The 10,670-nt window shown below is 38.1% G+C and overlaps 1 pseudogene; it reads right to left on the reverse strand.

Moving 5' to 3' along the window:
- Positions 1-1,448: 1,448 nt before the first annotated feature.
- Positions 1,449-10,368, reverse strand: LOC120217491 (annotated as a pseudogene).
- Positions 10,369-10,670: the final 302 nt, after the last annotated feature.

Here is a 10,670-nt window from a genome sequence, read left to right on the forward strand (position 1 = left end):
TCCACACGATAGTCCGACCTTGTGGCTCCGAGTAGCCACGTTGGTGTTTAAAAGCTTCCGCAATCCGAAGCCTTGAGGGCTTGGTTCCAACCTTTGTGAGTTTGCACACTCACTTAGCTTGGGTAAGGCTTACTTAGTCGCCGAGAAGACCGAGGAGCATCTAAAGCGTCTAAGGCCGCACGACCCGTCAGACCTTGACTCTGATATTCCGACGGTGTGAGGCGTCGAAGTTCTGGGGGCGTGACAATATGCAGATTGTAGCGCTCGTCCACTATTAAGCAAGTGCCATCTCGGGAGTAAGCGTCCCTCATGGTAGAAGATGTTTCGACGATTCCATAAACTCCATAGCAGTACAAGAAGTTCAATGAACTGGGAGCCACTCAGTAGTCAGCGAACTGCATCTAAGCAATCACCACACGAAGTAGAGGATGCATTGAGTACCCGATCAGTAAAACCAGCAGATCGAAGGATGGAGCGAGCGTCATTACTATCCCATAGTGCATGTAAAACAGTCTCATCGGGCATTTCCACAAAGACAATCACCGTCATCTAAACCAGCAAGAGCGAGAAGACGTCCGACTGGAATAGCTTCATGGGCAATTCTCCATCCAAACAGTTGTATTTTCGGCAAGGTAGATAGTCTCGATAAATAAAGCCAAAGTGCCGAAACAAAGCGAGGCATAGAAGCAAGGCGTTGAACCCAAAGGTACCCCGAACGAACTGAGTATGCACCAGTAGAATGCGAGCTCCAAATCAATTCATCATTAGTAGTTAGGGAAATAGAACAACTAAGGATAGCAGCTGTATCATTTGACGAAAAACTGCGTGGACTCGTGCTTCATTTATGTATATAGTTTAAACTTTAAATTGTAATTAATGTAAGATTTAAAATAAAAATGAGTTTCAGATTTTTATATTTATAAATTAACTTTATTATTTTTTTTCTTTTCCCTGTTTTTTTTTCTAGATTATATTTATTATACTAAATTTAACATATATTAAATGTACCCACAATTATAAATTATATCTTAAATTTATTTTAGAGATTTAGGTACTCGAATACTCTCCTTATTGACCTAAGTTTAATTCATCGCTTGGCCACTTTGGCTTTTTTTTCATTAACTAAAACATAGGATATATATATATAATATTATAATTGAATCTTTTTGTGATGAAAATTACATTTTATAATATATATATACTAGAAAAAAAATTGAACCTACCAAATTTTAATCAGACCTTATTTCTTTAAATGAATTTATATTTCTAGTCTAATCAGACATACCTTATATCAACTTGATAACATACATACACAGAAACCACATAATATGGATTACTAGAAGATTTTCATTTAATTAACAAGAGCAGATCCGTGGCATAACAGCCAAAGCTAAAGATTCCGCTTAAAAACTAAACCCTAAAACATAAGCTCGAATAAGGGGTTAAAAAAATTTCCAAGGATTTTACCAACCACCAGAAATATTGCCCTTGGGAGCAGGTCCCCAGCCAGAACCCCCATTGTTAGTACCACCACCCCAACCACTGCCGCCTCCGCCATTGTCACTTCCACTTTCAGTTCCAGAAGCACCCCATCCACCCCCACCACCCTTGCCACTTCCACTTTCAGTTCCAGAAGCACCCCATCCGCCGCCACCGCCACCCCAACCACTGCCGCTACTCTTTCCACTTCCACTATCAATTCTAGAAGCACCCCATCCACCACCACCACCCTTGCCACTTCCACTTTCAGAAGCACCCCATCCGCCGCCGCCACCCTTGCCACTTCCACTTTCAGAAGCATCCCATCCGCCGCCGCCGCCGCCCCCCTTGCCAGTTCCACTTTTAGTTCCATAAGCACCCCATCCCCCACCACCACCCTTCCCATTTCCACTTTCAGTTCCAGAAGCACCCCATCCACCACCACCACCATAAACACTGCCACTTTCAGTTCCCGAAGCACCCCATCCACCAGTACCACCGCCACTTTCAGTTCCAGAAGCACCCCATCCACCAGGGAAAGCTTCCCTACCAGGAGAGTTTTGGACTTTAGCACCTGGGAAACTGCCCCAACCATCATCATCCCCTTTCTTAGAGCTACCTGAATCCCATTTGGGAGTATCACCATAAGAGGAATCTTGCCTCTCATTACGTCCTCGACCACCCCTACCCCGACCACGTCCTTGTCCACCATACGGTCGTGGAGCACCACTCGGATGCCCATCTCGGCCACGACCTACAACAAATAGACCACAAATTAGGGGGGGACTTTGAAAGAACAAAAAAAGAGGGTTCAACATTCGAGGTAGCTTAATTCAATGTTTTCCCGTACAAGCAAAATTTTAGAATTATTCCTAATTTTCTCACTCAAAGAATTAACTCCATTTATTTACTACAAGGAAATGATAAAAAGTTCAACAAAACTATACAAGAAGTCAAAACTGAAAAGATGTATTCACTGAAACATATCAAATGATTCAGAGTCAGGCCAGCTTTTCCAACGACAAACAAACTTCGGAAGTTCACATTCAGAAAAAACTAATAGAAGAACAAGCGAAGATTTAGAAAATGGCAGGATGTTGAACTCAACTTATCGACAAACCGGTATGCCAAGATGCATTTAATAGATATTTTACAGACAAATAATAATTGGTTATTTCACTGTTTACCTGATCTAGAACCTGGAGTGGAAGATTGACCATCGTCTCTCCAACCACCTTCATTTGTTGAACCACCCCAATCACTAGATGCCCCAGAAGAGCCTCCACCAGCAGGGCTCCGCATTGGTACCATCGCTGCAACGGATCTAATTGATGGAGCTGACTCATGCTGTGGATCATCAATATGCTTCTGGAAATATGCAACCAGACGGTCAACGTCCTCAAACATCCTTTTTCTGAACTTGAATCCCTTGGGATATAAGCCAATATACTCATGGTGTGGATTTGAACTCCGTATATAAGTAAGAATGAAAGTTCCAGGATGTTCATGAGAAATGCCAAAGCAATACACGATTCTCATAGGATGCTCTGATTTCTCAACCCTTAGAAGCTCATCAACCTCAGCTTTAGTTCCCTTCCTGAACTTGCGATAACTCAGCATCACCTTTAGATGAGACACAAGGGGATCAACATATCTATCCATTACCTGCAATTTAAATACAATCAAAAGACATCTATTACATGCATTTTTATGCCTCGCAATATATTATTTATACTAACTTCTATAAGATGAAAATTACAACAATTTATTAAAATTAAAAAAGATTTTGAATGTTATAGTTTCTTCCAAATTTCTACTAAATTGGGAGGCTTAGGCATTCAAAGATGATAAATAAGTATTAATTAGTTCATTTTTATCAAGATGATCCATACAGGCAATATTGAAACTTTGCAACCTACAAAATTTCTCAATTTGCCAGTTAGTCAAAACTCAAAACAAATGGGAAACCGAGAGTTCTAAATTTTAAAACAAAGACTAACCGTATTACCAAAAATGACGGATACATGAATTTCACTGATGAGAGCTTTAAAGTAAAACATATCAATTTGTTTGTCAAAGGGAGTAACCATTACTCTTGCCCATGCAAGAAAAACAATCGGTTAGAAGTTCAGGATCCTTCAGTTAAGTGCTCAAGGTTTTAGACATTGACAAAAACAATCAACATTCAATTTTTCCGCATCTATGGTCTAATACTGAAATCCATCCTCCATTTTATGATCAACCATTGTTGCCACAAGTGCAAAAGATTCCTACTGTAACCCAATTCTCCATTCAGCACTATACCTATTTGGTTATTTGCACTCAATTTACATCCCTTACAAAGTTTGAGGCATATATAGGGAAAACAAGAGCTAAGAGAAAGACTTGCCTCATCCAAATCCTCAAAAGTGTCTTCCCCGATTTTCAATATCTTCCCAATGCGGAGCAAGGTGGTGATGTCCTTGTGTTCTTTTCCACCTTCAACTATATCTTTGTGAGCATAAACTCCATCAAAAACTTTTAGAGTTAAAGTTAGAAAAGAAGGTCCACGAGAACTGGGACGGAAGATGCTTTCTCCAGGATCCTTGTCAGATAAATACTGTCCAACACAACAAAAGAAAAACATAAGTAAAGCCAGAATACAGTCAGCCATTAGTTTAAAGTGGCAAAACAAAATGTGGTTGCGGAAATTTGAGAAGGAAATAATAAAGTGTAATGGAATTGAAGCAAACAAAAGCTTCCTTCGAAGATTAATGCATCCAAAAGCTGCCCCATGCAGAACAAAATCACAATTGATCAAGTCTTCTTTTGTCAATTTTGTATATTCTATCCTATGGGATGTTTTGGGTACCCTCAGGTTACGGCTACTAGTCATTCATATGATGCATATTCATCAAACGCTGGGTTATAGTCACCCCTGTTTTTCCCCTTTACCCTTCCCTTTTCCTTTCCGTATATATTGTGCTACATCAATCTCATGTTATTTTCAGTTTCAGTAGTTTCAGCAGACGATTAATTGATAACTGTTTCCGCTTCGTCCTCAGGTTCATCAATCCCTCGCTTTTCACATCTGTATGATTGCTCTCTATTTTCTATTCTCTTTACCTTACCTGTGATACATCACATTGCCATATGAAAGGCAAACTTCTCACATCTGATCATCTGATGTGCATATTAAGAAAGAAAAAACTATCTTCTAAAAAGGATGCAGTTATATTAAGCATGGCCATTAATGGTTGATCAACTTCTATTTACACAATTAAGATACATTCAGGTTGAAATAACATTATTGCCAGATTAGAAGTTGGAACAAGGAAATTGAAAAGAGCCAATATTTGTTCCTTTGAACTCATAAAACAAAATATATGACCATTGAACAAAGAAAGGCTGGACTTAATTTAACTTGATTGAAGACAAATTTCAAAAGCTCATTACTTGCAACATACCTCCATAGCTTCATCAGCAGTAATATTTTGGAAGCGCGGATGAACAATCATCCTCGGCTTAAAATGTTTTTTGGCCATCTCCCTCTCTTTACGAGCTTTCTCTTGGTCACTCTGTATGTTGCTTCGTTCCTCATGGTAGTAAGGGTCAAGATTCTGGACCTGCTGGTGTCGATTGTTTCTCATCTCGCTATCTTTACAAACCAGGAACACCTGATACCTATTCTTTTGAATTGATTTGATCTTGCAGGTCAGAATGTCACCTTCATGCATCCTATCGGACAACTCGGCAATATCTCCCCAATCATCCGCATAGTCTTCTTTCATAATCATCCCGGTCAATCCAGATTCAAGAGCACAGATAGCTCTTCCACCTTGCACTCTGCGAACTGTTGCTTGCAAAATTCGGCCTTCTGCCAGGGTATCCTCAGTTTCACCCGAAATCAGGTAGAACTCCTCATCTTGGCTTGGTTCCTCGTATGGTTTACGCCAATCCTGAAAACCCTGAATTAATTCCCTTCTTATATCAAAGAAGGTTTCCCTCTTATTCTCGAGCTTCTTGATTTCCAAGTACTTCTTCTTGCTTTCTAGATAGTTATCAATACGGAGGCTTTTCAACAAACTAGGTCGGTCCCTAACATGTTCTATTGCCATCTCCAATGCATCATCATCATCATTATCACCTTTAAAATCCTCATCATATACATCTTTGGCCAATTCCTGGGCAACAAGATAACATTCTGGATGTATTCTAGTGTCATCCAACAAATCAATGAACTGGCTGCTGTTGGCAGCAAGTCCACTCCGACGAACGCGTAGAAAGGCTGCTGCATTGACAAATACCTTCTTACCAAGACCATGGACTTGCACAAAGTCTTTTCGACTGAAAATTGTTCCAACTCTTAACAATGACCTCTGCAGTGATGCTGCCTTTCTACTCCCAAGACCAGAAATGAATTGCAGAGGAGCAAATAACCATTCATGGCTTGCAGCCAAATTAACATCAAGGCCAACCTGGTTTGTGACATCAATCAAAACCTGGTCAATCATAGAATACTTCTCATCTGCTGTTAGAAAGTTCTCCAATGGATTAAGTTTCCAAGATAATATTTCCTTCTCGGGCCCACACAAAGTTGCAACCATTGCCAGGGGATTTTGAAGATAACGCCCAAGGGCAACAGCCCGCTTAACAATGACTGACAACATTGATAATGAATGAAAGGAATCTTCATCAATAGACAAATATGGATAGAAACTTGCATAGCCAACGACAATTCAAAAAATACAGGAAGAATTTTGTGAAATGAAAATTCACCTGATGTGCCAGGTAACTGATCCGCTGAAATCCGTGAATTTTCGTAAAGACGAGGTAGAGACTCATCCCCATATACAATGCTTAGCTCATCCATTTCATGCCCAACATCTCTAGGATTTTCCTCCACCATCTTAAAAATAATCTGGTTGAGAATAAATGAATTAGATAAGCAGCAGAAGGATAAAGCTAAAGGCCAACATTTTAGATAAGAAGAAAAGAATTCTACATCTCAACAATGATAAGCCTACCTCATAAATATCATCTTTCAACCGGGACAAGACAAATTCAGAGCTCCAAGAACAACAACATGTGGTTGATGATCGGTCATAAACTTCAAAACACGCTGCTGATCATTTTTCTTGCATTGCTGGTCATTAACATTCTGAGATCGTAATGTAAGAGAACCAGTGTAAAGCACATCAAGCACCTCTCCATATGAATCTAGCATCACAAAAGTAGTTGCAGGCTTCCCAGGGCCCCAACAGCATGCCATGACACGTGGTGCGGCTTCCTCATCAGAATTACTATCATTTTCCTTCCTTTGATAGGGCCCCACAGAAACTTTATTCCACAAACACTTGCCATATTCCAAAAGTAACCAGGTCTTAGCTCTACTAGCCAACAACGATCTTGCTTCTTTCTCCATTGAAGGCAAAAGAAAACCAAAAAGAGCATCATTCAGTATCTGCTTTCTCTGTTCATTCCATTGTTGGGCAGATTTACTAACACCATTACTGAGATATCTCTCATTACATTCTTTAATCAAGTCATCCAAAAAAATTTCAAGCAGCTTAAAAGTTACTTGAAGAAGCTTCTCCTCTTCAGCCTTCTGGATAAGGAGCCATTGTGCATCCTCAAATTTACTCACCGGTTTCTCTCGCAACCACTTCACACCGGCAAACTGATGGAATGGGTCTATGGCTATTTTTCCATCAGAAGTTGGGCAGGTTGATACTACAGCATTTTTCATATAGATTTTACGAACATATTTCTTGACAGATGGCTCACAATTTATCTCAAGTGCAGCCTAAGAGAAAAAAAAACATAAATAAGCCTGGTAAAACATGGTCATTATGGTCAACAATAGTACCTATTTGCTCATAAGAACAATGTATACCATATGTCTGGATCCTTTGAGGACAGATTGTGCAGTCTCAAACATTGCACATGTAAAATTTGAAGCCATCTCTTCAGGTGTCTCCTTAGGATCTTCCAACTCGTCCTTAGGCTACATGAAAGGACAAAAGAGCATTAGATCTCAATAGAATAAAACAGAGATAACCATAGCACACTTACCAACTTTTCCAGAGATAGTTGAGATCCAAGTTGTTGTGCACTATATCCAAAATTGCTTGCAACCTCCCACAAACCTGCCTTATAGCAACTACTATATTGTGATCTCCTCTTGGGCCTCTTATATTGACCTTCATCCACACCAACCTCCCCTGGTGGGAAATGCAAGTTGAACTTGGCATCAACATCATCAACTTCCCTTTCAGATTCAGCATCCTCGAGATCCTTAAGAATTGACTCAAAATGTTGTTGATTCAAGTTAAGTCTTGTCTCATCATATATCCGACGAGATTCTTCTTCAAACCGCTTATTATAATGCGACTGAAGGCCACTCTTCCTCTTTTGAAGAAGCAACCATTTTCGGTCCAGGCCCCGAATTGCCCAAAGTATCTAAATAAAAGTACGGTAACCATTATTAACAAGAATAAACTTCTGAACTTCATTAGATACACAACAAACAAAATTCACAGTTCCAAGATAAGTCCAGTTACCCTGTGCCACTTTATGGTAGGTGTTTTATCAAATTTATCTTGATCAACATCATTGACCTCATGTGGCTCAGGATCTTGTAGCAGACTTGGGCATAACTCCTTGCGATACATCGCAATAAAGGGAATCTGAAAGTAAGGACGTAAAAATACTAAGAAAAAACAAACAAACCCAACAGTAGTCATTTAACAGTCAAATCAGTAAGTACTAACATCTAACTTCTGCACATGTGTAAGGTCCAAAAACCTCATGATGTCATCCTTGTTTATAGAAATATCCGTCCTTTCTGCACCAAATAAAGGTACTGCACCACCTGTAAGCTGTTTATGCACCCAGTTACCCTCTTCTATTATGCTCTCTTCATCTGTTGGAGGACTGCCAGTGCTTTCCTCAGAATTCTACAAAAAGAAATGTAATGCCAATCTTGACTTAAGAGATCAAGAAAATAAATAAATATTAAGAACTTTACGATCTATGTCAGCAAACCTGCATTCTTTCTGGAAAATCAATCATCCGAATTTCATCATCCTTTTATGTCATATACTTTTCAGAAAGAACAGTCGGTTCAAATTGATCTTCAAGTCTCCTTTCTTTCTGATCATTATAATCTAATCCCTGTTTGCGTAGTAGGAGTAGTTCATCAACATCACCAAATATATCCTGAGCTTCCTTTAAAGCAGATGATGAAACATCAAATGCATGCCTCGACTTTTTATTCTTCATCTTCTTCCGTCTACAAAACAAGTCATGTCAATAAGGGAACTCCAAAATTAAAGTATAAAAGTGCTGGGCATATTCATGCAGTGCACAATTTTGTACCTAACAGAATCTCCAGGCACATCATCTTCTTCTACGATAAAGTCTGCCATTTCATCTTCTTCACCCATATCTCCATCCTCTTCCTCTTCTATTTGCCCTTCATCTTCAGGTATATCTTCAATAGGTTGTCCTAAGACATTACATATATCAATCAGTTATTAAAAAATTGATTCAAATGATAGTGAACATGAATAATATGCTCAATATACGAACCATCGTCGTCACCAAATAAGGTACGCTTAAGCTTTTCCTCGGCAGTTCTTCCACCCTTCATGCTCCCATCAAACTCATTATCAAAGAGCCCAAATCGTTCTTCATCTAAATCCCTCTGCGCCTTCTTTAGCCGCTTAAATTTCTTGCTACCCTGGAAAATTTGTGAAGCAGAAACCTTAAATATTTAGGTAAAAGAGCCATGCAAGAAAAAAAAAACAAAACCAATCATTATCTTCAGTTTGATATTTAATTTTATAAATAAATCTCAATTCAACAATAAAAAAATAATTTGTATAATTAATCTAACATTAACTCAACAAAATAAAAAAAAATAACTTAAATTATAGAAAAATTCACTTAGGAAAGTAACCTTTGGTACATTAACATCATTTTCCCGGAGGAGCTCATAATCATCTTCATCAAGGTCCTCGGCTTCCCTGAAAATATTGATATAAACATCGTCAGAAATTAGTTAAACTACACTATCTGACTAATACCATCGATGTAGAGAAAATATTAACTTCTTCTTTCTTTTCTTCTTTCTTTTCCGCCTCTCCTCATCACTATCTTCCCTGTCTTCATCTACCTCTTCATCCTCCACATCATCAACTATGAATCCATCAATCTCATACTCATCTTGTCCCTCATCTGTTCAAACCAGAAAATAATAATTAAAAAACTACAACAAATTCATGAACACTAACATAACTAACGGAAAAACACTACAAATGAGGGGGAAAAAGACCCATCAAGGGACTTAGCCCTACCCATCATGGCATTTAGACCTTATTATTTCATAATAAATTCATGAACCACTAACGAAACAGGATAAAAACAATGGCATTTAGCCCTAAGTTTATTTTTCATTGTTTCTCTAAAAAAAAATCAAGCGAAACAAAAAAGAAACAGGAACTCAAAAAAATATCGTTTGTTAATGAGTCTCAGAAACAAGTTTTACCGTCTTCTTCATCGTCTTCTTCGTCTGGGTCGCGGCCATTGAGTGTGTCTCCCTCAATGGGCTCTCCATCCTCGTCTGCATGAATTCAACAATCAAAACAAGAGGAAAAGGTAAGAAAACCGAAGAAACCGTTAGACAAAAAACCGAAATTGGGGTTTGATTTCAGCTCAAAAATAAACAACAAAAAACAATTGGCATTACCTTCTTCGTCGGAAGCAACATTTTTGCCCATGTTTCAGAAAAAGAAAAACAATGCAAACAACAACAGAGAAAACGATAGATAGATACTTCAATTTACCAAAGGAAGTGAAACAAAAAATCCTTCTGTTTTCTTCTGATAGAAAAACCCTAATCGTTAAACAAATTGACAAACTTTTGCTCATCCGTTTTGAGTTTTTGAAGAAAAATATAGGTGAATTATTAATTATTTTTTATTAAAATACTTAAATGGAGTTTTAATTATAAAATAATTGCTCAAATTATACATTTTTCATAAATAGGTGTTTAAGGTTTTTTTTAATGATTTTGGTGTCTAACGTTATAAATGTTACTACTCGTAATTTTAAATTTTTTCATTAAAAATATTATTATATTTATAAATAAAAATAATTTCTTTTAAATTAAAAAAAAAAACTCAAATTCATAAAAATTCTAAATCCTA

This window comes from Hibiscus syriacus, unplaced genomic scaffold (assembly GCF_006381635.1).
Source record: "Hibiscus syriacus cultivar Baekdansim isolate YM2019G1 unplaced genomic scaffold, ASM638163v2 tig00110187_pilon, whole genome shotgun sequence".
Lineage (NCBI taxonomy): Eukaryota > Viridiplantae > Streptophyta > Magnoliopsida > Malvales > Malvaceae > Hibiscus > Hibiscus syriacus.